General features: G+C 41.0%; 1 long non-coding RNA gene across 1 annotated transcript; it reads right to left on the bottom strand.

The window, feature by feature from the left end:
• Window positions 1–6,578: 6,578 nt before the first annotated feature.
• On the bottom strand, window positions 6,579–27,338 carry LOC122126970. Its single transcript, XR_006151052.1, has 4 exons — window positions 27,327–27,338; window positions 14,003–14,008; window positions 8,158–8,165; window positions 6,579–6,653 (listed from the first exon to the last, which is right to left on the bottom strand). It is a non-coding gene; the product is annotated as an uncharacterized LOC122126970 (long non-coding RNA).
• Between the last annotated feature and the right edge of the window lie 305 nt (window positions 27,339–27,643).

The raw sequence follows: 27,643 nt of genomic DNA, 5'->3' as shown, positions 1-27,643 counted from the left end.
TTCAGGCCCCACGACTGGACCCCCCAAAAAAAGAAAAAAAAAGCTAATCAGGGCATGAAAGTCTGTAGGACTCTTACCTCCAATTAACCACCAAAAATCCTGAAGGGGAGCCTTGACTCGAGTGGCAGACTGCTAGCCTTGAGCACAAAAGTTCAGGGACAGCACCCAGGCCCTGAATTCAAACCACAAGAATGACACCAAAAAAAAATTTTAAAGCCAAGCTGGAGGCAGAGCTCAAATGTTAGAGCTCCAGCAGTGAACAAAGAAATTGAGAGGCTGTGAGTTCAAGCCCCCATTAGAGAAGAAATGATATCCAACTTCTACCTGGTATTATTCACCATTTCTATCTTTTTTTTGGGGGGGTCTGGTCATGGGGCCTGAACTCTGGGCCTGGGTGCTGTCCCTCAGCTCTTCAGCTCAAGGCTAGCGCTCTACCACTTGAGCCACAGCACCACTTCGGCTTTTTTCTTTTTGCTTATGTGGTGCTGAGGAATCGAACCCAGGGCCTCAAGCATGCAAGTCAAGTGCTCTACCTTGAGCCACCTTCCCAGCCCACCATTTCTATCTTTTCAAGTTGCGGTACATTACCACTGTAGGGCCTAGGACCTAACCTAGGAATCTTTTCTTTCTTTTTTTTTCTTTCCAGTTCTGGGGCTTGAACTCAGGGCCTGGGCACTGTCCCTGAGCTTCTTTTTGCTCAAGACTTAGCACTGTACCATTTGAGCCAAAGCACCACTTCCGGCTTTTTCTGTTTTATGTGGTGCTGAGGAATCTAACACAGGACTTCATGTATTCTAGGCAAGCACTCTACTACTAAGCCACATTTCCCAGCCAGATTTTTTTCTTAAACAGTCAGGCCAATAAACTATTTGATATTTTTTAATTACCTAAGAAAAATGAAAATCAATTATACTGAATCAAAACTGATTAGTGTCCTCAGTTCTTCACAGTTGAGTCAAGTTTGGTAGACAACTAATTCAACATTTCTCAATTTTTGAAAAAAATCTCTACTTAAAACATAGCCATATCACCCATCATCCTAGCTCCTCAGGTGGCTGAGATCTGAGGATCATGGTTTGAAGCAGCCTGGTCAGAAAAGTCTGTGAGAAGACTCTTATTTCCAATAAATACCAAAGTCAGAAATGGAGCTGTGGCTTAAGGGGTAGAATACAAGCCTTGAGCCAAAAAAAAAAAAAAGCAGCAGCTCAGGGGTGTGTGTGCACACGCACACATGCACACACGTACACGCACACACACAAAGGGGGGGGCATATCAAAATAAATACACATGATCTACGATAGAGATACAAGAACCAGAGCGTTAAGTAAGTAGGTTACCTAACTTCTCCAAAGAAAAAGAAGTGTGAAGAATACTTACAGGGCATACATGTTGGAATCTAAATAGGTATCTGAGGTGTTTTTCAAATTGCATATATTTTAAGTGAAAAGAAAAAAGTTACTCCCAAGGAAGACTAGAATTAGAAGACGGTCACTTCCGGTGTCTGCAACAGTCACTGTGTAAGCTACAATCACTTCTCATTTCTCCTTTAAATATATTTGACCTCTTCAAACAATCTGCATTTCTCTTTAGGAAGTGAGCCCGCTAACACTCAGAAGCCACACACGTGTAGGACCCAGGACAAATCATTCCCAGGCTGCTGGGAGCATGGCTGTCTTCAGGCTGAAATGAGCCAACCTCTCCTTTTCTATCTAAAAAACGGGCGCACGGGGGACCCGGGAACCCGGGCCGGTTCCCCCCAAAGGCTCTCCTGACCCAGCGTCCTCTCCAAGGTCCCTTGGAGCCCAAGGAGGGGGTATGGGGTGCGGGGCCTGGCGGCCACCATGGAGAGACGCAGCCCTGACTCGCTGGCCGTCGTCGGGGTGTTTTTTTCTGCTGACCCACTAAGAAAATTCAGAACATCCGGGAGTAACTGTCAGAAAACAAACCAACCATTCAACCATCCATCCATCCAACCATCCATCCATCCAACCAACCCTCCTGCGGACTTCAGGCTCGCGAGCCTCCGCTGCCCGGATTCTAGTGATGGGGCTCCCACCGAGAAGAGGGAAAGTCATTAGAGAAACACCCTGTACCGCAGCCCCTTCCCCTCCCCTCCCCCCCTCCTTCCTCCTCCTCCCTCTCTTCTTCCTCCTCCCCCTCCCCCTCCACCGGAGGCAGCCCACAACTTCCTCGCATTGTCCCATGCTCCATGGGAGCTCAGGCCAGCGCCAGGAGCACGGCTTCCCCACCAGGCCAGGGGGAGGGGGGGGAGGGGAGGGAACATCAACACAACAACATCAACAACACAACAACAACCACAACACAGAAGCCGCGCAAGTTTCCAGCCCCACGCCATCCCCACCGCCACCCCCCGTGTGGGACTGGGCCGGGCACCCCCCCTCCCCCCCCCCCCCCCCCCCCCGCCGGAGTTGGCGGCCGGGCACCGTCCCCTCCTGGGGGAGAGAGGGAGACGAGCTCCTGGCGGCCCCAGCCTGGCCCCAAGGAGGCTCGCGGCGCCACCCGCCCACCCGCCCGCCCGCCCGCCTGCCCGGCTCCCTGGCGGCCATGACAAAAGCAGTCTCGCCCCGGACCGCAAGCGGGCACCGCCGCTAGACATCCCTGCGGCACGCGAAGCGCCGCCAGCACTCGCCGGCGACCCCAGCCCCGGCCCCGGACCCCTCCCTCACGACGCCCTGGCCCCGCTCCCAACCTCTGACCCGGCCCCACTGCTCACCTCGATCTCGAAGTCCGGCAGGCGGAAGGCGGTGTGGAAGAGCAAGCAGAAGTGCGCGATGGCCAGCACCTCCCACCAGGAGCGGAGCTCGCCCAGCCCCGCCCCGCCATGCTCCTCCAGGCAAATCGCCGCGCCTGAGCCCACTCGCTCGCTAGATGGCCAGGTGGGCGCCCCGGCTGGGCCGGTCGAGCCTGCGCGCTGCTGGCTCCTGCTCCGCGGCTGCGCCTCAGCGCCTGGCACAGGCTCCCGCCTTGGCGCCCGCGGCTCCACACGACCTGCGGCTGAGGCGTGCGGCTCCGCCAGGCCGGAACGGACCGCTTCGCGGCGGGCTGGGGGGGTGGGGGGGCTGCGGCAAAGGCGGCGGGGCCGAGGCTCTGAGGCGGCCGCGGCTAAGGCTGTCGGCGGGGTCCTCGCTCGCCCTGTCCCGCGGCGGTGCTGCAGCCGCCCCTGGTCCCACCCCCCAGAATATAATCCACTCAGCGCAGGGGAAAACAGATGGGACAGGGGGCGGGGCCGCCACGTGGAGGGGCGGGGGTCTGCGGGCCACAACAACCCCGCCCACCCCTCCCCCTGCTTAGCTGGCGCTGTGTGTAGCACGCGAGGGAGGGTGGAGGGAAGGGAGGGGTGGGTCTGAGCAGGTCCCCCTCCCTGCTACCTCCCTGGAGGCGACCCCGAGGGTCGTCAGGGTGGGCCGGCTCTCTCGAGGCCCCGCGGGTTCTCCCCACTCCTCCCTCTGTCCCTGGCCACGCATGTGCGGGAGGGAGTGCGCCCAGGTCCGTGCAGGCCCCTGGACAGCGGGGTCCTGCCGAAAAGAGCAAGGCGTCAGACCTGGCCCGGACGCCGGGGGCCACGGCACCCACTGGGCCTGACCGCTGCCAGGCCCTGGCCTCTGCTCTGGCGCGCTTGCACCGCCCTCCTGTGGTGAAGTCCCAACCCCCCCCCCCCCACCATGGGCACTGCTAGCTGCTGTGACCAGCGCTGGGAGGGTGGGGTTTGAACTTAGGACCTCGAGCTTCCTGGGCGGGGCTCTAGATGCACGCACGTGCACCCTCAGGTCCACACAGGGTCCTCCATGTGCCCCAGCATGCGAAGGCAATCCTCCTACAAGCGCCTCCTTCCCTACCTCCGATGGTCCCTCAGTGGTAACAGCCACACCACCAACACACACGTGCGCTCACCACGCACAGATCTGCGTCTGCACATGTGCACAGTGGTAACAGCCACACCACCAACACACGCGTGCACACACCATACACAGATCTGTGTCTGCACATGTGCACAGTGGTAACAGCCACAGCCACACCACCAACACACGCACGCACACACCACACACAGATCTGTGTCAGTACATGTGCACAGTGGTAACAGCCACACCACCAACACATGCATGCACACAACAGGCACAGATCTGTGTCAGCACATGGCACAGTGGTAACAGCCACACCACCAAACACATGCATGCGCACACCACACACAGATCTGGAGTTCACAACTAGATCTTTTAGTGTAGAGAGAGAGGATGATTAACTAGGTCGTGAGCTGGAGTGTCTTTGATCTTCCATGCTTCTGCGGGCAAGAGTGTCACAAAAGGCATTTTGATGAGACTGTATAAGATCGAGAGAAATGAACTTTAAAATTCCCACAGATACTTAAAGTAATTCTTATGAGAAGTTAGAATTGAAGAGATGTAGGTATTAATGCCTACTGTCAGGAACCATCCCTGCTTAGGTGAAAGGCAAAGGAATATATAAAACACAATTATAGTCTCCAAATCTAGAAAATATTCCAGTTCCTCACCTAATGGTTGAGAAGCAAAGCAGCACAATATATAAATTATTTCAAGAAAATTAAAGAACACAAAGCAGCTATTCCCCTATGGTCAAACAAAACAATATTGGAAACAACCCCAAGAATACTAAAGGCAAATTTTAAGTGTTCAGCTTAAAACTTTCACAGTACTTAGTTGAATAATTTGAGTAAATATTTCTTCTCATATAAAAAGAAAACCTGAAACACAGAAAAACATTTTCCATTGCTAAATATCAGTATTATTTTTTAATTAATACATTAGGGAAAAATCATGTATCATAAATTAATTCCTATTTTGATAATTGAAAATCTGTAGCAGAATGGGAGAAAATCTCTTCATCTTTACATTAAGGAATCTTTGGATCTCATTTATGTTTTTGTCTTTTTTTTCTTTGACACATTTTAGATGTCCAAGAAATGGAGGTGGTGATTAAGACCTGCCAGGAAGGTCCAGATGAATGTCTGTGTGAAATAGCAGTCACAAATAGTAACCCAGTGGAAGAAAGAGTGAGATTGATAACAACTTTTAACTTGGGCTCAACTCATAAGCTTGAGCTGATGAGGAATAATGGGAACTCTTTAGGGATGAGCACTGAGGAGTTCATTGAGTGTCAGGACATGCTTCTCTATAGTGAGCCTGATGAGATGCATGCTGCATATACACCTGGTGTGTCTCCTGTAGTTGAACAATCCTTCAGATATTCTGAATATTTTAGTCAAAATTATGCGAGTCCAAATGGGCTGCAGTATTTTGAATTTGGTGGAGAAGGGAAGGTATTAAACTCAGAGACTATATTCTTTAGACATAATTGGGTCTGTATGGGAGAGACCTCTTATAACCACAGTGAATATAGAGAAGACTATGATAAGTCTGCTCTCCTTGCTCAAGAGATACTTCAAGGAGGGAGGAAAACACTTGAATGTACTTTATGTGGAAAAACATTCTACATAAGACGTGTAGTCACTAGACATCAGAAAATGTACAAAGGAGAGAATCCTTGTACATGTAATGAATGTGAGAAGTCTTTCAATAAGGAAATGCACATTAGAAAACCTGAGAGCAAATATCCACAGAAGTCCGATGAGTATAAGCAATATACAAAATCTCTCTCTAAGAAGTCAGACTTGACTTTCCAACCTCAATCACCTATAGATGAGAAACCCTTTGAATATGAGGAATGCAGGAAATTTTCCACCCAGAAGTCAGGTCTCAGCAGGCATCAGAGAACTCCCAAAGATGAGAAACGTCATGAATGCAACAAATATGGAAAATCTTTCATACAGAAGTCATACTTCACTTTGCTTCAGAGAACACATACAGGAGGGAAACCTTATGAATGTAACACATGTGGAAAATCTTTTGCCCGGAAGACACATCTTACTGTCCATCAGAGAACACACTCAGGAGAGAAACCTTATGAAAGTCTGACATGTGAAAAGTCCTTCACCCAGAAGGCAAACCTCCAGAGACACACGAGAATTCACACAGGTGAGAAACCTTTTGAATGTAACAAATGTGGAAAGACTTTCAGACCAAAGTCAGACCTCACTTTGCATGAGAGAAATCACACTGGAGAGAAACCTTATGAATGCAATAAATGTGGTAAGGCTTTCAGAGGGAAGTCACACCTCACTTTGCACCAAAGAACACATACAGGAGAGAAAACTTATGAATGCAACAAATGTGGAAAGACCTTCAAGTTGAGTTCACACTTTGGCACGCATAACAGAATTCACACTGGTGAGAAACCTTATGAATGTAACAAATGTGGAAAAACCTTCACCCAGAGTTCACACCTCAGCAAGCATAAGATAATTCACACAGGTGAGGAACTTTATGAATGTAACAAATATAGATCTTTCAGGCAGAAGTCTTCTTTCACTTTGCATCAGAGAACACACACAGGAGAGAAACTTTATGAATGTAACAAATGTGGAAAGACTTTGAGGCACAAATCAACCCTCACTTTGCATCAGAGAACACACACAGGAGAGAAACCTTATGAATGCAACAAATGTGGAAAGACCTTCAAGTGAAGTTCACACCTCAGTAGGCATAAGAGAATTCACACAGGTGAGAAACCTTATGAATGTAACAAATGTGGAAAGTCTTTCATCCAGAGTTCACATCTCAACAAGAATAAGAGAATTCACACTCATGAAAAATTTTATGAATAAAATAAATGGAAAGTTGTTCACCTGGAAGAAAACTCAGTTTGCATCAGAGAACCCACTCAGGAGAGAAACCTTATGAATGGAGCATATGTGCAGTCTTTCACCCAGAAGGCACAGCTTATGGCTCATCATTGAACACACATAGGAGAGAAATCTCATGAATAAAACAAATGTGGAAAAAATTATCAAGAAGTCACACCTCAATTTGCATTAGAGAACATACACAGGAGAGAAACCACATGAACATAACAAACGTGGAAAATTCTTCACCAAAAAGGCATGGGTTGGTGTTAATAGAACACACAGAAGAGAAATCTTATGAATGTTATAAATGTGGAAAGGTATGCCTTCACCTGGAAAGCATACCTCAGTGTTCATCAGAGAACTGAATCACACAGGAGAAAAGAAAACTAGTGAATACACCAAATGTGCAATGACTTTTAAGCAGGTGTCAGTCCTCAGTGCATCTGAGAACATATAAATAAATGAGAGAAATTCTCAGCATAATAAATGTAGAAAAACATTTAGCTGGAAGTCTTATCTCTACGGGTATCAGAGACCTGGTAAATGTAAACATTAGAGGAAATCTTTCAAGCAGAATTCAGGCTTTAGTAAGCATCAGCACTCACAGCAAAGAAACCCAATGCAGGAAAATACTTTTCAGGAACTGCTGCAAATTATACAGAGAAGCTCTTCATGGCAGAAGTAAGCTAGGTGTAATGGGAAACCATTCTTTCCTTTTTTTGGGGGGGGGTCTGGTTGTGGGGCCTGAACTCTGGGCCTGGGCACTGTCCCTCGTGTCTTCAGCTCAAGGCTAGTGCTCTACCACTTGAGCCACAGCGCCACTTCGGCTTTTTTCTTTTTTCTTATGTGATGCTGAGGAATCGAACTCAGGGCCGCAGGCATGCAAGGCAAGCTCTCTACCACTGAGCCAACTTCCCAGCCCAAAACCATTATTTCCTATTGGGAACTCGCTGAGCCAACATTTCTCATCCTCTTATTGTGATGAGTGTGGATGGTGTCCTTGAATGTTATTCAAAAGATTTGGACACAAGTGATGGGTGTTAATTTCTTCCAGGCTTGAGAAGTAATTAAGAGAGTGAAGTTGTTGACTTGTGTCTTTTATAATACAGAATAATTTGTCAAGGTGATTTTATAAAGTCAGAAATAAGAACTCTGGCCCTTTGAGATTGGACTCAGATCATCCTCCAAGGTGGTTTGGGGAGTCATAGATGGGAAAAGACTGTTATGATTTCAGACAAGGACATAAGAGCTTTGATTTCTCCACTGCTCTACTAAAGTATCCCACTGTATGTGCGCTCAATGCGTTATAACACAAGTGACTTACTATTTCCAGTTCAGTGTTTGAATAGAAGATCTGATGGAAGATGCCACTGTTTATTACAAAATGTGCACAGTTGTGAAATTTTTCTCTTCACCTTTTGTCCTCAAGTACATGAAACATTCAGAAAACATGGAAAGGCACACATTTGGGGATATATTTGCTTTTGGTATGGGTACAAGTCCTGTAGCTTGAGCTCAGAGCCTAGGCACTGTCCTTAAGCATTTTTGCTCAAGGCTAATGCTCTACTATTTGAGTCACAGCTTCATTTCTGGTTTCTTTGGTTGGTAAATAAAGACAAGAGTCTAAACCATTTGGTTTTGGATGAGTAACCCCAAAATAACTTCAGTGCTTCCTTTATATTGAATTCATCACTGGTAATGAGTCACTTGTGATTGATTCACCCTTAGTTCATTCTGTTGTTCTGTTGAGTGAGTTGTTATAATAAACCAGCGTGGATAATATGAAGAGCTTATGTTTTTTCACTTTTCTGGAGGCTGAAAGTGGAGTTCTGAGGATGAGTCTATCATCACTCCAATTTCTTTCTCAAGCTCCATTCAGATAATTGTACCAAAATACAATGAAGACATGGTTTTATTAAACTCAATTCTGGTAGTAAGGAAATAATTGGAAACATGGCAAAAATGAGGAACCAGAAGCTTGTTAGAAGGTGGTTGCCGAAATCCAAGGGATGAGAGAGACAGAGGTAGGACTGTGTTAGATATTCGGTAGGGTAAAATTCAGGTAAAAAGTCATCCTAATCACGTAATTCTCCCTAGGTATAGTCATACAATATATTGAAGCATAATACTATGTACTATGATTTCATTCTGCAGTGTTTCATATCCAACACCAAGAACACATGTATTTCTTTGTGATGAGAAGAATACTGTCATTTGTAATCTCAGGGAGGGCTATGGAAGATAGTATATTAAGTCAAATAACCAGGTATAGAAAGATACTGAGCAATCTCAACACAAAAAAGGAAATTAAGAAAAATAGAGACAAGGAAGTGGTGCTGTGGCTTAAGTGGTAGAGCGCTCGACTTGAGCTGAAGAGCGCCGGGAAAGCACCCAGGCCCAGAGTTCAAGCCCCATGACTGACCAAAAAAAGAAAAAAAAAAAAGAAAAATAGAGACAACTCACAGAGGTGGAGAATAGAATAGGTGACCATGTGACAATTAGTAATAACTTTTTCCCAATCAAACATTTCATTTGATTATACAGTGTGTTGTTCCGTGTTTCATTGAGCAATGGTTGCATATCCAACACCTGGAAAGCTTACATTTCTTTGTGATGAAAAGAAGGCTGTCAGCCGGGCGCTGGTGGCTCACACCTGTAATACTAGCTACTCAGGAGGCTGAGATCTTAGAATCGCGGTTCAAAGCCAGCCCGGGCAGGAGAGACCGTGAGACTCCTATCTCCAATAAACCATCAGAAAACCGGAAGTGGCACTGTAGCTCAAGTGGTAGAGCACTCGCCTTGAGCTGAAGAGCTGAGGGACAGCACCCAGGCCCAGAGTTCAAGCCCCATGACCGACCAAAAAAAAAAAAAAAAGAAGGCTGTCGTTTGTAATCTCATAAAGGGCTATGGGAGGTAATGTATTAAATGAAAGAACCACGCAGAGAAAGACACTGAGCAATCTCACACAAAAATGGAAGCTAACAAAAATAGAACCAACTTCTCACAGTTGAGAGTAGAATATTTGTTTCCAGAGGTATGGAGAGATTGGTCCATATTTTCAGGATCCTCTGTTCAAGATTTTGTCCTTTAATCAAATTGGTCTGACTCAGCATGGGCTTTTGAGGATTTTCCATTGTGTCATGTGCTTAAACATCCAAGAGTGATTATGTGGGCAAATGCCTTCAGTAAAAGGAGTTCACATAGGAAGAACAGATCAGACAGAAGATGGGGACAGAAATCACTGGCTGTAGCCTGATATCCTTGGTTTCTAATTGAATGTGGAATCTATGCAATATATAGATTACTCTGCCAAAGTTCCATATTTGGAGTTGTAGAAATGTTACCTATGTTCTTCAAATTGGCAAACCATGGGGAAAGAAAGTTGCACCTCAATTCTATTTCCTTTATGTGGTTAAATAATTTGTAGCTCAGATAAAATCTGCTGTTTCCTGTGATCTCAGTCCAGTCTTGAGGGAAGTACAGAGCAAGAATGGAAAGTTAGGGATTTTTTTGGAACACTTTCTCAGATTCCCAACACTGCTGAGTGATGGTAATGAGAAAAGAGTCTAATTGGGTGCTGGAGACAGAGCTCCCTCAACTCTTGATTCCCCTGCATGATGTCATGGAATCTAGATTCAAGAGCAAGTCTTAATCCTTTTTTTCTTTTTTTCTTAATCCCTTTCTTAAATACTTCTGCAACAAAGGGATGCTGGGAAGACTGATGCTCTAGGAGATAGCCTGAGCCAGGGGAAAGCTCATGAACCCATTCCTACTGCCTTACATTTCAGTTTTTGACCAAAAATAGGATATTTTCTAAATAGAATTTCTCTGAAGGACAAGAGGAAGAGCACATTTGTATAATCTTCTCTCAGTATCTTTTCATTGACCAAGGCCTCTCCAGAGCCTTCATGATCTGTAGGTGACACTCCCCCCCCCCCACCGCCGTGACCAGTGTTCTACTTGGCTCCTTAGATGGCTCAGAGTTCAGAACATCCTGAACCACTTGGCCTTGTGTCCTACTGAACTGATTCTTGGAGGATGGTGACAACTTTTTGCTGAGTACTGATCTGAGCCACAGAGTGAGCAAGGCAACAAAGTCAACTGAGATCATGTACTCTCCTGGTCAGGTCATACTTACCAAACATGGGTCTCAGTCAGCCTTAGCCTCACTAAGTGCTTCAGGACAAGATTCCCAGTCACTGCTCCAATCCCTAACTCACACAAACCACTCACTGAGGACCACCCAAGCCATTTTCCCTCCATCACCCAGTGTCCACTCCACTGTCCTGATGACACTACTTGTGAGCACTTCTGTAGCGCCCTAATACCAGGGGTTAACAGTATTCTCACAGCCACTATACCCTGAAAACCTACCTAAAATGTCTGGATTTCCATTTCTAGTATTCTTTATTTGGACATAAGAAGAAGATGATTTGTTTCATGAAACTCTATTACTATATTTACCTTTTTCTTTTGTTTTTGCCAGTAGTTAGCTTTAAGCTCATGGCATGTTAGTCTCCTTTGGCTTTTAAGGTCAAGCTTGGCATTCCTTGTGCCACATCTGTCATTGTTCTATTTCAGATCCCAAGTCCCCTCATCTGATGAAGGCAGTGAAGGTGTGGTCTCTTATTTTCTCTCTTCCAAGATGTTTTACAAAAACATTAGAAAAACTAGAATATTTTAAATTAGGGAAATATAAAGTTTCATAGCAAAATTTCTAATGAAAATTGAGTAGTTTAAAGGAATTTGGTAACATTTAAAAATATGTGAAGATGTTGCAGAATTTTTAAAAAGGTGAGGAATATAGATGAACACTGAGCAGTTCCATATGTAAAAGCAACATTCAGAAGCTCCATATGAATGTATCTCCAGAGCAACAGCACAGATTTCCCATTTCTCAGGACTTTAGATAGAAATATTCTGAGAATATTCCACCTATTCATACACATAAACCTCTTGGCTCTGGTGAAAGTGTGGAAAGCAAGACTGAATCATCTCATCATGTTGGTAAGAGGTCATCAGAATGTTCACATTGAAGACCTGCCATCACACTGTTTGCCATGGACACTATTGTTTCAAAAAACTACATGTTATACTAATATGTATGAAATAATTTTGAAATGACAAAAATTGAGCAGCATTTGAAAAGTACTTTCACTGATCATGAAAATTTCAGTGTGAATTGAGGATAAAGGTGATGTAAGAAAAATTAAAATCTACCTCAATTGCAACATCAACCTTACCAATTTCTACTTTTGTTGAGTTTTTAGTTTTTAGTTTTGTTGAGTTTATAGTTCTAACATAAAAATTTGCAATTATTTCAAAGACGTGTGTATACATATACATTATATATATATATATATATATATATATATACACATAATATACATACACTTTGGAATAAGTATATATACTGCTTTGGAATAAGCAGATTACATTTCATTCATTAGAAATGTTAAATCAGTGCTATTTGTAAATCAGTACAAACTTCTCCAGTCATTTGAATCCACCCAAACTCCTCCATAACACATTTCAACTTAGCAGATCTTTAGCACAATCATTGTCTCTCCCGAGGAAACCTATCTAAGGAGGAGCCATTGTGCAACAGGGCACAAGACCCATATCAGGCCCTTAAAAACAGGCACACAAATGAGGAAACCATTTACTGTGTGATCAATTCTCAAAGAATTTGTTATCTGTAAGATTAAATTATTTGGAATTGAAAACCAAAGAAATGAAGATCTCTACAAAGAAGGGGACTAAAAAGACAGGAATTTAGTTCATTCAAAAAAGCAGCTGGGCACCAGTGGCTCACACCTGTAATCCTAGCTACTCAGGAGGCTGAGGTCTGAGGATCCCGGTTCAAAGCCAGCCCGTGTAGGAAACTCCATGAAACTCTTATCTCCAATAAACCATCAGAAAACTGGAAGTGGCACTGTAGCTCAAATGGTGGAGCACTAGCCTCGAACTGAAGAACTGAGGGACAGCGCTCAGGCCCAGAGTTCAAGCCCACGACTGACAAAAAAAAATAAAAGCATAGTTCAGCTCACTACGAATAGATTTTTTCTGACACATTAGCACTCGAGCAAGGAGTCCTTGCTCAAATGGTGGAGTGCTAGCCTTGAGCTGAAGAGCTGAGGGACAGCGCCCAGGCCCAGAGTTCAAGCCCAACGACCAACCAAAAAAAAAGAAAAGATAGGCACACATTTATATGTGTACATAGCATATACACACATATAGCAAGTTAAATAATCATGTTCTCTTCTGAATCAGTCATTGGCTCACTAACAATGTAACTTTAAGGTTCTCCTGTTCCTTATTCTCACATTTAACTATGTAATTTTCTTAGAAAATCCTTTGGCTATACTAGGCCAAAACAAGAGAATCATAGAATAAGATTATTACATTATCTTGCAAACTCATTTATCACAGCTGTTAAGACCCAGCCAATATTTTTAGAACATTTCTTCTCATCACCTAATACTTTCTTTATACAAGTACTTAAAAATAGAAATATAAATAATTTTTTTTATTGTCACAATTAGTTTCTGAGTTGGCAGATAGTGAAATGGTCAGCCTAGAGGTTTCACTGAGCTACATAGAGCACACTATACAGGGCCAAGTAGCTCATTTCCCTTTCAGTGCATGCAGACCTTTCCAAGATAGATCTGATATGTTCACTTGTGTCCAAGCAAACATACACTATGTTGTTACCTGGTGGAAATGATCCATTGATCAATATCTATTATCTCTAAGATTAATATTCCAAAATTCATAGGAAACTGCGCAAGACACCCAGAATGACCAAAGCAAGCCAGATGTGGGGGGCAGTATTGGAAGTATCACAATTCTAGACTTACAATTTTGCTATCACTCTATAGTGACAGAAACAGCTTGGTAATGGCACAAAAATAGGCCTGGAGAACAATGGAACAGTCTAGAACACCCAGAGGTAACCTATATACTTACAGCCATCTAATACTTGACAAGGGATACAAAAATGTAAGTTGACAAAAAGATCATCTGTTCAAAAAATCAGACCAGGGAAATTGGATATCCATATGCAGAACTGAATGCCTCTGTCATTTTTTACTACTATCAATTCAAAAGGTATCAAAAACCTCAATGTAAGACCTGAAATCTTGAAATTACCTTACAAGGAGTAGGAGGAATATTTGAATTCATGGACATAGTGGAGAAATTTTTGAGTAGAAGTCAGGGGTTCAGGAAATCAGAGAGAGAAATGACACATAGGGTTACATCAAGCTAAAATGTTTCTGCACAAGAAAGGATGCACTTACTAAACTAAATGTTAGCCTATGGAATAGAAGAACTGTGTTAACTGTACAGCTGACAAGGACTTAATATTGAGAATATACAGAAAGGGCAAGAAATTAAACCCTCAAAAAAGAAATTATCTGATCCAATAAGTAAATGGGCAAACAAGCTAAATAGTTATCAGAAGTAACAATGGACAATAAATGTGTGAAAAAATGCTCAATATCTCTGGCTACAAAGGAAATGAAAACCAAAGCATCACTGAGATTCTGTCTCACCTCAATGGCAATTATGAAAAATAAAAACAACAACAGTTGCTTCTGGGGATGTAGGAGAAGAGAAACCCTATTACATTGTTGGTGAGAATTTAAACAGGTAAAGCTTTCTCTGGAAGTTTTTAGATTTTTCAAAAAACTAAACCTAGGGGCTGGGAATGTGGCTTAGTGGTAGAGTGCTTGCTTTGCATGCATGAAACCCTCGGCTCGATTCCTCAGAACCACATAAACAGAAAAAGATGGAAGTGGGTCTGTGGCTCAAGTGATGGAGTGCTAGCCTTGAGCAAAAAGAAGCTCAGGGACAGTGCCCAGGCCCCGAGTTCAAGCTCCAGGACTGGCAAAAAACAAAACAAAACAAAACAAAAGACAAAACCCTAAACCTAGAACTGCATTATGATCCAAATATCCCACTCTTGGGCATTTATCCAAAAATTACAAATCAGGGTACAGGAAAGTTATTTGCATACCTATTTCATTGCTAAACTATTCATCACAGACAAGTTATAGAAACTTCCCAGATGCCTCCAATGGACAAATGGATCAGAAATGTACTCATTATCTTGCCCATGTAATTGTACAGTATGTTCACAATAAAAAAAATAAAAAAAAGAAAATAGAACTTTTGGGAAATACATATTTCACACATATTTGCAGGGAAATGTGTGAACCTGGAAAAATATAGGTTTAGTGAAGTCAGTAAGGCACAGGAAGACAGCAAGGCTTAAATTACACACACACACCTACACACACACACACACACAAAATGAAGTATTGTATGTGCAGGGAAGGATTCTAATACTGCAACTCCACTGAACAACTAACAGTTTAACATAATGACAACTAGGAAGCTGCAATATGCCTTGGTAAGGGAAGGGACTGACATCAAGGGGAAAGGGTGAGACAAAGAGAGGAAGGGTGGGTTAATGAAGTCAATATTCAGTGAATGTAAATGATCAAGGTGAATTGGAATTGTTGTGGTTGGGAGAGATAGGGAGAATGATAAAAGGCGTGACACTGATGAAGATGCACTGTACTCACAAACTGACCTGTAGAATGGAAACCCTTCATACAAATTCTTAAGATAGTAAAAGGAAATGCTTTTGGATAAAACGATTTTGTAGGGTAAGCATTGTCCCAAAGGATTTTCCCTAAACAAAAGGATGACTGAGCACCAGTGGCTCATGTTTGTAATCTGAGCAACTCAGGAGGCTGAGAGCTGAGGATCTCGGTTTAAAGGCAGCCTAGGCAGGATGGATTTGGGCCTTTTATGTCCAATTAACTATCAAACAATCTAGAAGTGGAGCTGTGGAACAAGTGGTATATGGTTAGTGGTGAGCAAAAATGCTCCCCTCCCTCCCCCCCCACAGAGAATAGTATAGAACAAAAAGTTGCAATAAAAGTTACTAAGTTTTTTTTGTTTCTTTTTTTTTTTGGGTCCAGTCGTGGGGCCTGAACTCTGGGCCTGGGCATTGTCCCTCCCTCAGCTCTTCAGCTCAAGAATAGCGCTCTACCACTTGAGCCACAGTGCCACTTCCGGCTTTTTTCTTTTTGCTTATGTGGTGCTGAGGAATCGAACCCTGGGCCTCATGCATGCAAGGCAAGCACTCTACAACTTAGCCACCTTCCCAGCCCAAAAGTTACTAAGTTTTACAGTAAAGTGTAAGGAGCTCATAACATATTTGTGTGTGGTAAGCTATAATGCAAGAGTTATCAAAATGATATTTTAATTAACACCTCATTCTATTTTTCTATATCATAACATATTTGTGTGTGGTAAGCTATAATGCAAGAGTTATCAAAATGATATTTTAATTAACACCTCATTCTATTTTTCTATATCATAACATATTTGTGTGTGGTAAGCTATAATGCAAGAGTTATCAAAATGATATTTTAATTAACACCTCATTCTATTTTTCTATACTAATGAGGCTATCTGAAGAACACTGTTCTGCCATTAATAAATATTTTCTTAAGCAACTGATTTTAAGGAAGAGTTTTTTTACTTAAACAAAATAATTGTATCTTGTAACACGGTGAACAAACAACTATTATTTAAAGTGATTCTAACATACTTTGTGCCCTGTATGTCTGAGAAAAAAAATTGTAGAGTGATGTGCTAAATATTGCTTGCTCTCTTGTATGTTTAATGAATTTCTGTTCCCCAAGTTAATATAAGCCTTGTATGCAGGAATAAGGAAAATTCTTTTTTTTTTTTAATTTAATTTAATTTTATTTGAGAACATACTGTACAGAGGGGTTACAATTACATGGGCAGGATAATGCATACATTTCTTACCAAGCATTGCAGCCTCCTCTTTTGTTTACCCTTCAAAGGAAAATTCTTTATAAATCTACTACCTTCTGAGTTAAAGAGGTTAATGAACCTTGCTTCTTAAATTTCTATGCATTTATTTACTTTTATTAACTTACATATATAGGAGGAAAGGATTCATTGTTACTTTCCATGTAGGCTTATAATGTGTTTCATTAACCTTCCCCTTCCCCAACATGTATTCTTAACTGTAACAACAGGGAGATAAAAAAACCACCTTAAAAACTCTCCCTCTTTGCAGATAACATGATCCTGTATTTAAAGAATCTCATGGACTCCACTCCCAAATTACTCAAGGTGATTTGAAACTTTGGTAAAGTAGCAGGGTTTGAAATTAACCCTCAAGAACTCTACTGCATTGTTGGTGGGAATGTAAACTTGTTCAACCACTTTGGAAAGCAGTATGGAAGTTCCTCAAAAGACTCCACATAGGGCTGGGAAGGTGGCTCAGTGGTAGAGCGCTTGCCTTGCATGCATGAGGCCCTGGGTTCGATTCCTCAGCACCACATAAGCAAAAAGAAAAAAGCTGGAAGTGGTGCTGTGGCTCAAGTGGTAGAGTGCTAGCCTTGAGCTGAAGAGCTGAGGGACAGCGCCCAGGCTCAGAGTTCAGGCCTCACGACCGGACCCTCCCCCGCGCCAAAAAAAAAGAAGACTCCAGCTAGAGCTCCCCTATGACCCAGCAATCCCACTTTGGGGCATTTACCCAAACGATCACAAACAAAGCTATACTAAAGCTACCAGCACAACTATGTTTATCACAGCATTATTACCATAGTTAAGATGTAGAACCAATCCAGATGCCTCTCAGTAGATGAATGGATCAAGAAAATGTGTGTGATACACACACACACACACACACACACACACAATGGAATTCTATGCCTCCATCAGGAAGGACATTGCCCCATTTGTTAGGAAAGGGAAAGACTTAGAAAGAATTATATTAAGTGAAGTAAGTCAGGCCCAAAGAAACATAGGTCCCATGGTTTCCCTTATTTGCAATAAAAAAGTATGTCTAGGACAAGCAGAAAAAGTCAAAAGCTATGTACGTATGACCATATAAGATGATGTTAAGGGAAATGAACCCCAAGACAGGGACACAAAGGGTCTTTTCTTTCTTGCTATTGTTTTTAATGTATGTACGTATGACCATATAAGATGATGTTAAGGGAAATGAACCCCAAGACAGGGACACAAAGGGTCTTTTCTTTCTTGCTATTGTTTTTAATGTATTTAAAATGTACTTTTTTTTGTTGTTGTTGTTTCTTTGGTATGTTCCTCCCCCATGGTATAATCCCTGTTTTCACTGTATTTGATTCCAGTGACCTACATCTTGTATATACACTTTTCTGATCTGGGTAGGGGAAGGGAAAATAATGCTTAAATAAGGATACAGGTTGAGCCATTGTAACAATGAGATGTACAAGACACTATGTTGAAAATGAACTTTACAACTTCACCCAGCGGGGAGCCATGGTGGGGGGGGGGAGTAATTGTGGAGGTGGAAAGGAACGGATGGTAGAGGAAAAACAAAGAAGGAGTCAACACTGCTTGATAGGAAATGTACTCATTACCTTATTCATGTAACTGTAACCCCTCTGTAGTATTTTTACAATAAAAAAAGTATTTAAAGAAAACTACCCTAATAGACTTCAAGACTAGTATAAGAGACATTCCTTCTAAATTGTTTTTCTCCCAATTAGATCATAAGATGTCTTTTTAGCACCGAGTCCCTTCTAAACTGTCATTTCACTCCAACTTCGGATAAGAACTACTGGGACATCACATCCAGGCAACAAAAAAGGCCTCTAGGGACAAAGCTTATTCCAGTGATGAAGAACCATTCAGATTCTAATAGTATGGAAATAAGCATTGAGACAGGGGATGTTGTCAGATTCCAAATGGAGTCATTTCTGTCATACATTTCAAAAGTAATTAAGCCAAGAGATTGTAAAGAAATGGTTGATAAGCATGGTTTTCTGAAGCTAAAGCTTGTCGACCTTTCAACTAGCCAAAAATCAGAACTTTAGCTTTTTCTATCACCCACTATTTTGATGAGTACCAGATACCCCCACCTAGGTATGGATACACTCTGCTTCTTACGGACAGGATGGTGGTCCTACCTATGTTAATATGCCTAAAGATTGCATAAGGCATAAGGACAGAAATGGAAAATACAAATTTTTCCCATTTGATTTATAAAATCCTGTCACTTCAGGCAATTTGAAGGCAAGTTTTATGTTCTAGAATTAGGAAGTATTTCCATGAGAAGGCTTTGATTTTGAAAAATGGAAAAGAAGCTACAAAGAACATTTTCCACCTGTTTTCTTCAGGCACAATTATCTTGCATAGTCAATATATCAGACTGATATACTTTCAACTTCTTTACAGTAAAAATAAGAAACATTACATCTTTTCAGACAGAGGATGAGGAGGACTGCAACCCACAACTTCATCTTGGGAGTAACAGAGATTAGAAGAGTTATTGCCCATGAAAAGTTTGTTGTTGTTGTTTAGTTTTGGGTCTTAAACTCAAGGCCTAGGCATTGTCCCTGAGCCTATTTGTCCAAGGCTAGCACCCATGAGCATATTTGAATGCTAGTGTCAGGGCCCTGATTCAGTACTAATAAAATTCTGAGTTACAAAATGAGGACACCTGGATACAAATGCCTGAAAATCTTGATTCAGTAATTCTGTTGGGTCTGAGACTGCAGAAGTGGCTCTTATTGACTGGGATCAATTCCTACATTTCCTTCACTCCCAGAGACTTGCCCTCTCATCATTTGGAGGCCGCTGGACAAGGACTGATTTGCAAGATACTTGAGTCAGGCAAGTTCTATGCCTACTGTGTGAGCAGAAGGTACAAATTCAGCTAAGACATGAAGTGGAGCCAGAGGGTTTGCTTGGGATTATGTGCAGAAAGTACACAACTAAGGGCAGAAATAGAGAAGGGACAGGAAGTTTATGTACTGGAGGCCCCTCCTAAGGCACTGGATTTAGCCTCTTGGCAAAGACATGAAGGAGCTATGCAAGCCTGTTGGTTCAATCACTGGAAAAGAGGTTCCACACCTAGTGAGGTAGAATGTCTGAGTTGTGATAGTGGACAGTGTGAGAGATGTGAAGTCCCTTACAGTGCTGAGCAGAAATACTTCTGACAGGTAATGTTGGATTCCTGGATAAGAGAGGTGATTCTGAAGACAGCCTTGTGCATTGTGTGTTCATTGAGCAATACAAGTGTGATGGCCACCAACAGCTAGTTCTATAGGTCATGACCAGGTGAAGGTGCAGGTAAATATGTTTGAAAGAGTCAAGGATGAAAGGACTATGACATGATATAGTACACTGGTGTGGTATAATACAGAAACTATGTGAGTGACAAATGCAAATAGGATCCAGGACAACTTCCATTTGAATGGAGACAAAGTCAATTAATAAAACATAGCAACAACAGGACAAATCATGTCCCCTACTAAGGAGGACTGAATCTGTGTTGAGGTCCAAAGCCAAATCCTATGACTAAGTTTCCTACAGAGACCAATTTGTGCTGTTCAGATGAAAGGCTGCTCAGATGAAAAGCCCTTTGATAAATATCATGAAGAAAAGAAACAATGTTAATGTTTTCCTTTCTAACATTTTATTATTCAACATAAATATATAAGGAATGTAAACTTAAACATTACAAATAAAATTTTATGCCATCCTTATTTACTCATAGTCAATATTACAGTTTCATTATGCTAAACTCTTTTTGACTAGCACTTATGTAAAAAAAATTTTTTTTGGGTCCGGTCATGGGGCTTGAACTCTGGGCCTGGGCGCTGTCCCTCAGCTCTTCAGTTCAAGGCTAGCACTCTACCACTTGAGCCACAGCGCCACTTCCGGCTTTTTTCTTTTTGCTTATGTGGTGCTGAGGAATCGAACCCAGGGCCTCATGCATGCAAGGCAAGCGCTCTACCACTGAGCCACCTTCCCAGCCCACTTATGTAAAATTTCTATTTCTCATGAGAATGTAAAAAGTCAGTAACTTAATATTGATTTGATATAATTGAAAACTACAGTCACTTTCATGAAATGAAAGATCACAAATAATCTTACTAATGTATGACTTGTACCAGGAAATTTGGCTTCTCTAAATGTTGAGAATTTTTAGTGGTATTTCATGACTGTGACAACAATTAGTGAATTTCCTATTTTTAAAATGCGCATTTTATTATACCTTCGACTAAGAATCTGTTGAACACATTTCTAAAATGCATAACTCTCCAAAAATAAGTTTATGGAAGCATGGATACAATTTTCAAAATATTTAATCCTTAGCTAAGTCAATTCTACACAGAAAATTATATATTTTGAAGGAATATTAGATAATATTTTCATATTAAATATTTTGAAATGGTTACCACCATAAAGCTAACACACTTAACAAAGCACATACTTATATGCATGTGACGAGAACTCAGAAAATTCAAGAATGTATTTTAATACATTTTTATTGTAAAAATAGTGTACAGAGGTGTTATAGTTACATGAACAAGGTAATGAGTACATTTCCTATCAAGCATTGTTACCTCCTCCTTTGTTTTTCTCCTACCATCCCTTCCCTCCCACTTCCACAACTACCTCCACCCCCTACCCCCACCCACTTCCCTACTAAAATTGTAAAGTTCATTTTCAACATAGTATCTTGTACATCTCATTGTTACAATGGGTCAACTGTATCCCTATTTAAGCATTTTGGTTTTTCCCTTCTCCTCCCCAAATTAGAGAAGTGTATATACAAGATGCAAATACAGTGCAAATACAAATACAAATACAGTGAAAACAGAGGTTATACCATGGGGGAGGAACATACAAAGAAACAAAAAAAAATCACATGGTACATTATAAATATGTTAGAAACGATAGCAAGAAAGAAAAAACCACTTGTGTCCCTGTCTTGGGGTTCATTTAACTTAGCATCATCTTATATGGTCATATGTACATAGCTTTTGACCTTTTCAAGAATGCATTTTTGATGCCTTACTAAACAAATCAGTTGGGGAAAAGGAAATAAAAACAAATTATAAATTCTTGACAGTAGGTTAGACCATGCAGAAGATCTAATTTTGGGGACTGAAGATAGCCTAGATATTATAGCGAAAGAACATACCACTATCCAAGATATGATAGATCTATTCAACATTTGGAAGACACCATCAGAAGGCCTAATCTGAGGATAATTGGTGTAGGTGAGCATCTAGAGACAGAAGTTAATGGTCTAGGAAATTTATTTAACAGGATCCTAGCAGAGAACTTCCCAAACATGCAAAAAGATAAGCCTATACATATACAAGAAGCTTTTAGAACACAAAATAGACCAGAAAAGGACATCCTACCACATTAGAATCCACACAGGATAAATTCAGATAAAAAAGATTCTTAAAGGTGTCAAGGAGAAAAGATCAATGACATATAAAGGGAAACCAATTAGAATATCCTCAGATTTCTCAGCAGAGACAAAGTAAGAAGAGTGTGGAATAATGTATGTCATGCCTTAAAGACAAGCAACTATCAACCAAGAATGCTGTACCCAGCTAAACTCTCCTCATAACAGGAGGTCAGATGAAAATCTTCCATAGCAAAGAAAAACTGAAACTATATCTCCACCAATCCAGCCCTAAAAAAGCTACTTAAAAATGGTCTACACAGAGCCGGGTGCTGGTGGCTCACGCTTGTAATCCTAGCTACTCAGGAGGCTGAGATCTGAGGATCACGGTTCAAAGCCAGCCCGGGCAGGAGAGATCGTGAGACTCCTATCTCCAATAAACCACCAGAAAACCGGAAGTGGCACTGTAGCTCAAGTGGTAGAGCGCTCGCTTTGAGCTGAAGAGCTGAGGGACAGTGCCCAGGCCCAGAGTTCAAGCCCCATGGCCGACAAAAAAAAAAAAAATGTACTACACATAGAAAACCAACAAGACCACAATAAAGGCCAAGAAACCACACCCAAACACAGAATCCAAGAAATATAGGAAGAACCCAACTTTTATTTTTAAATTTTATTTTATTTTATTTGTGAACATACTGTACAGAGGGGTTACAATTACATGGGCAGGATAATGCATACATTTCTTAACAAGCATTGCAGCCTCCTCCTTTGTTTACCCTTCACATCCCTTTCCAGCCTTCCCCCTTCCAATCCCAATTCCAATCCCAAACCTTCCAATCCCCCCCACCCCTCCCACCCCCGCACCAACGTTGTAAAGCTCGTTTTGGACATGACAACTTGTACTTCTCATTGTTGCAACAGGTCCACCTGTATCCTTAAACGACTTGTTTTTCCCCATCTCCTCCACAAGTTATACTGACATCAAATATAGTGAAAGCAGGGGTTATACTGTGGGGGAGGGACATACAAAGCAACAAGGAAGTAATCTTATAAATGCGTTAGAAACACATGCATGAAAGAAAAAAAAAACATTAAAATACATATCTAAGGGTTCATTCTCTTAACATCACATTATCTGACCTTTTCCGCTTGACTCACAGATATACTAGATATTGCAAATAAGGGAAACCATGGGACCTATGTTTCTTTGGGCCTGGCTTACTTCACTTAATATAATTTTTTCCAAGTTTTTCCATTTCCTAACAAATGGGGCAATGTCATTCTTTCTGATGGAGGCATAGAATTCCATTGTGTATATATACCACATTTTCTTGATCCAGTCATCTGCTGAGGGGCATCTGGGTTGGTTCCATATCTTAGCTATGGTAAATAAGGCTGCAATAAACATAGTTGTGCTGGTAGCTTTAGTGTGGTCTTGTTTGTAAACATTTGGGTAAATGCCCAAAAGTGGGATTGCTGGGTCATAGGGGAGCTCTATGTGAAGTCTTTTGAGGAACCTCCATACTGCTTTCCAAAGTGGTTGAACAAGTTTACATTCCCACCAACAATGAAGTAAGGTTCCCTTCTGTCCACATCCCCTCCAGCATCTGTTGTTGTTAGAGTTCTTGATTTTTGCCATTCTAACTGGAGTGAGGTGGTATCTCGATGTTGTTTTGATTTGCATTTCTTTTATGGCTAGGGATGTTGAGCATTTCTTCATGTGTCTATTGGCCATCCTTCTTTCTTCTTCAGAGAAGTTTCTCTTTAAGTCTTTTGCCCACTTATTTATTGGGCAGTTGTTTCTTTGAGGATTTGTTGTTGGGTGGTTTAATTTTTTGAGTTCCAAGTATATTTTAGATATGAGACCCTTGTCTGTTGTATGGCTAGTGAAGATCTTCTCCCAATCCGTGGGCTTTCTATTGATCTTGTTAGCTATGTCCTTTGCCATGCAGAAGCTCTGCAACTTTATGCAATCCCATTTGTCCAACCTTTCTTTGATTTGTTGTGTTTCCAGGTCTCTATTCAGAAAATTTCGGCCTGAGCCAAGGAGACCTAGGGTTTCTCCTATTCCATCTTGTAATGTTTTCAGGGTGTCTGCTTTGACTTCAAGGCCTTTGATCCATTTGGAGTTGATTCTGATGCAGGGTGAGGAAGATCCCAACTTTTGCATCCCCCAAGAAGGTGGATAACATGTCAGGAACTCCCAAATATCACTCAGTCCTAACTCTCAACATTAATGGACTAAACTGTTGGTGGGGGGGGGGGGCTGGGGGGAGGGAGGAAGGAGAAGGATTGGGATTAGGGGGGGAGGGGGGAGGCTGGGAAGGGATGTGAAGGATAAACAAAGGAGGAGGCTGCAATGCTTGGTAAGAAATGTACACATTATCCTGCCCATGTAACTGTAACTCCTCTGTACAGTATGTTCACAAATAAAATTAAATTAAATTAAAAAAAAAAAAAAAACAACAAAAAAAAAAATTAGTGAGAAGAGATAAAGAAGGTCGCTACATACTAATTAAGGAATCTCTCCTTCAGGAAGATATTACAACTCTAAATATCTATTCACCAAACAATGGAGCACCCAAATTTATCCAAGAAACATACTTTCCCTCAAATCTCACATAAATCCAAAGACATTAATTGTTGGGGACTTTAACACACCATTATCCCCACTAGGGGATAAAACTCAACAGAGAAACTACAAATCTAAACAACTGTACAGATCAACTAGATTTAACAGGAATCTACCGAATATTTCTCCCAGTCCCATCAGAATACATGTTTTTCTTAGCAGCACATGGAACATTTTCCAAAATAGACCACATTTTAGGTCACAAAGCAAACCTGTCCAAATTTAGAAACATTGAAGTTATGCCCTGCATTCTCACAATGGAATAAAAGTAGAACTCAACACCAAAAGCCACCAAAGAAAACCTTGTAACACATGGAGGCTAAACAACACACTGTTGAATCACCAGTGGGTAACGGAAGAGATTAGAAAGGAAATTCAAATGTTCATGATATTCATCAAAATGAACACACAATTTACCAGCTCCTCTGGGACACAGCAAAGGCAGTACTCAGAGGCAAGTTTATAGCTCTGAGTTCCTACGTCAACAAATTGGAGAATCTGAAACCAACAATTTAATGAAACATCTGAACCTCCTTGAAAAAGAACAGCAAGAAAAAGGAAATCAAAACAGAACTTAGAGTGGAAAAACCTCCCATGCTCCTGGATTGGAAGGATCAACATCGTGAAAATGGCAATACTTCTCAAGGCTATCTACAAATTCAATGCGATACCTATCAATATTCCAACCTCATTCTTCAAGGAAATAGAAGAGGCAATTCAAAAATTCATATGGAACAACAAAAGACCCCAATAGCAAAAACGATCCTTAATAGAAAGAATGGTGCTGGAGGAATATCAATACCAAATTTCAAACTCTCCTACAAAGCCATAGTAATCAAAACAGCTTGGTACTGGCAAAAGAACAGATCTCAGGACCAATGGAATAGAATTGAAAACCCAGAAATGAAACCACAGAGCTATAGCCATCTAATCTTTGATAAGAGAGCTAAAAAAAATAGAATGGAAGAAAGACAGCCTCTTCAGTGCTGGCAAAATTGTTTAATCGCTTGCAGAAAACTAAAGCTAGATCCTTCCATATCACCCTGCACCAGAATCAACTCCAAATGGATCAAAGACCTCCAAGTCAAAGCAGACACCCTGAAAACATTACAGGATGGAGCAGAAGAAACCCTAGGTCTCCTTGGCACAGGCCAAATTTTCTTAAAAGAGACTCAGAAACACAGCAAATCAAAGAAAGGTTGGACAAATGGGATAGCATGAAATTGCAGAGCTTCTACATGGCAAAGGACGTAGCTAGCGAGATCAATAGAAAGCCCAAGGATTGGGAGAAGATCTTCACTAGTCATACAATGGACAAGGGTCTCATATCTAAAATATACCTGGAACTCAAAAAATTAAATCCCCCAACATCAAATCTTCAAAGAAACAACTGCCCGATAAATAAGTGGGCTAAAGTCTTAAAGAGAAACTTCTCTGAAGAGAAAAGAAGGATGGCCAATAGACACATGAAGAAATGCTCAATCTTCCTAGCCATAAAAGAAATGTAAATCAAAACAACATTGAGATACGACCTCACCCAATTAGAATGGCTATAATCAAGAACTCTAATAACAACAGATGCTGGAGTGGATGTGGACAGAAGGGAACCTTACTGAATTCTTGATTGGAGTGTAAACTTGTTCAACCACTTTGGAAAGTAGTATGGAGGTTCCTCAAAAGACTCCACATAGAGCTCCCTATGACCCAGTAATCCCACTTTTGGGCATTTACCCAAATGATCACAAACATGACCATCCTAAAGGTACCAGCGCAACTATGTTTATTGCAGCATTATTTACCATAGCTAAGATATGGAACCAATCCAGAAAAAATGATTAAAAAATAAAAAAATTAAAAAAGAGGGAATAAATTAAATCTGTAAAAAAAACTCATTGTTTCTTCTGAAAATATCTAAATATCTCAACCCCACACCTAGTGGACATTCTTAAAACAGACATGAAAATATTCAAGAATTACCTCCTAAAGGGTGAGATGACTTATGTGCAAAATCCCTTAGACCAGATTTTCTTTCAGTTTTGCCTTTTGATGTGTACACATGATGATATCCATGTTGGGTAGGGACAATATCTTTGGACTTTACAAACATTCACCTTCTGAAACTGTGTCTTGGGTAAAATTACCAATTCTGTGACTGAAAAAAATAAAAATCTTGGAAATAAATTGAGTATCTCTTGGGAATGTGATTCTTTAGAATGATACTAATTATAGAATTATATTTTCAAAATTAGAACATGGAGAAAAGAAAAACCTCATATACATAAGTACAATATTAAATGAGTATTTTAAATATCATTTATCTACCGATAACTAATAAGATCATATTTTCTATAATCTTCTATCATTTTCTTTAATTGGTATGTATTAGCAGTACACTATGTTTTTGTTGTACTGTCTTTATGCATACATAGAACATATCATTGCTGTTTAACCACTTTATTACTCTTTCCTATGTCATGTTCAGCTTTCTGTTTACAATTTTAATTGGCTTCATTTGTATACTTAGATATAGTATACTTTGTTCATATGTGTTTTCAACACTGTCTCCTTCCTCTTTCCTTGTATTAACCACCCTCAAATAGTCTTTTTATATTTGTATCATATATTTATCTCTCTAGTTCCACATATAAGAGGAAATATATTTATTTGGAATCTTGATCTATAGCTTTATATAATCAGACTCAAGTTTTATTTTCAAGAGTGATTATGTTCTGAACGGTGTGATATAAGACCACAAAAATAGAAACATGACATAAATACAGTTCATCAATTCTTGTCAAGGTTGTCTTACCAGTCAGTTTAGATGAAGTGACTTAAGTATACCACTATATACTAACTGCAAGAGATACTGACCAATATGTGTTAAATATTAAATTGGGTAACTTATCTTTACTGGTTGCCCTAGCATACATTTCCACTATTATTATTTTATGATGTCTTTTACTATATACTGTCCAGCATGTGTTGTAACTTCTTTTCTTTTTTTTTTTTTTTTGTC

The sequence above is a fragment of the Dipodomys spectabilis genome, unplaced genomic scaffold, assembly GCF_019054845.1.
Source record: "Dipodomys spectabilis isolate Male_0828 unplaced genomic scaffold, ASM1905484v1 ptg000295l, whole genome shotgun sequence".
Lineage (NCBI taxonomy): Eukaryota > Metazoa > Chordata > Mammalia > Rodentia > Heteromyidae > Dipodomys > Dipodomys spectabilis.
This window is presented reverse-complemented; position numbering and strand designations above follow the sequence as displayed.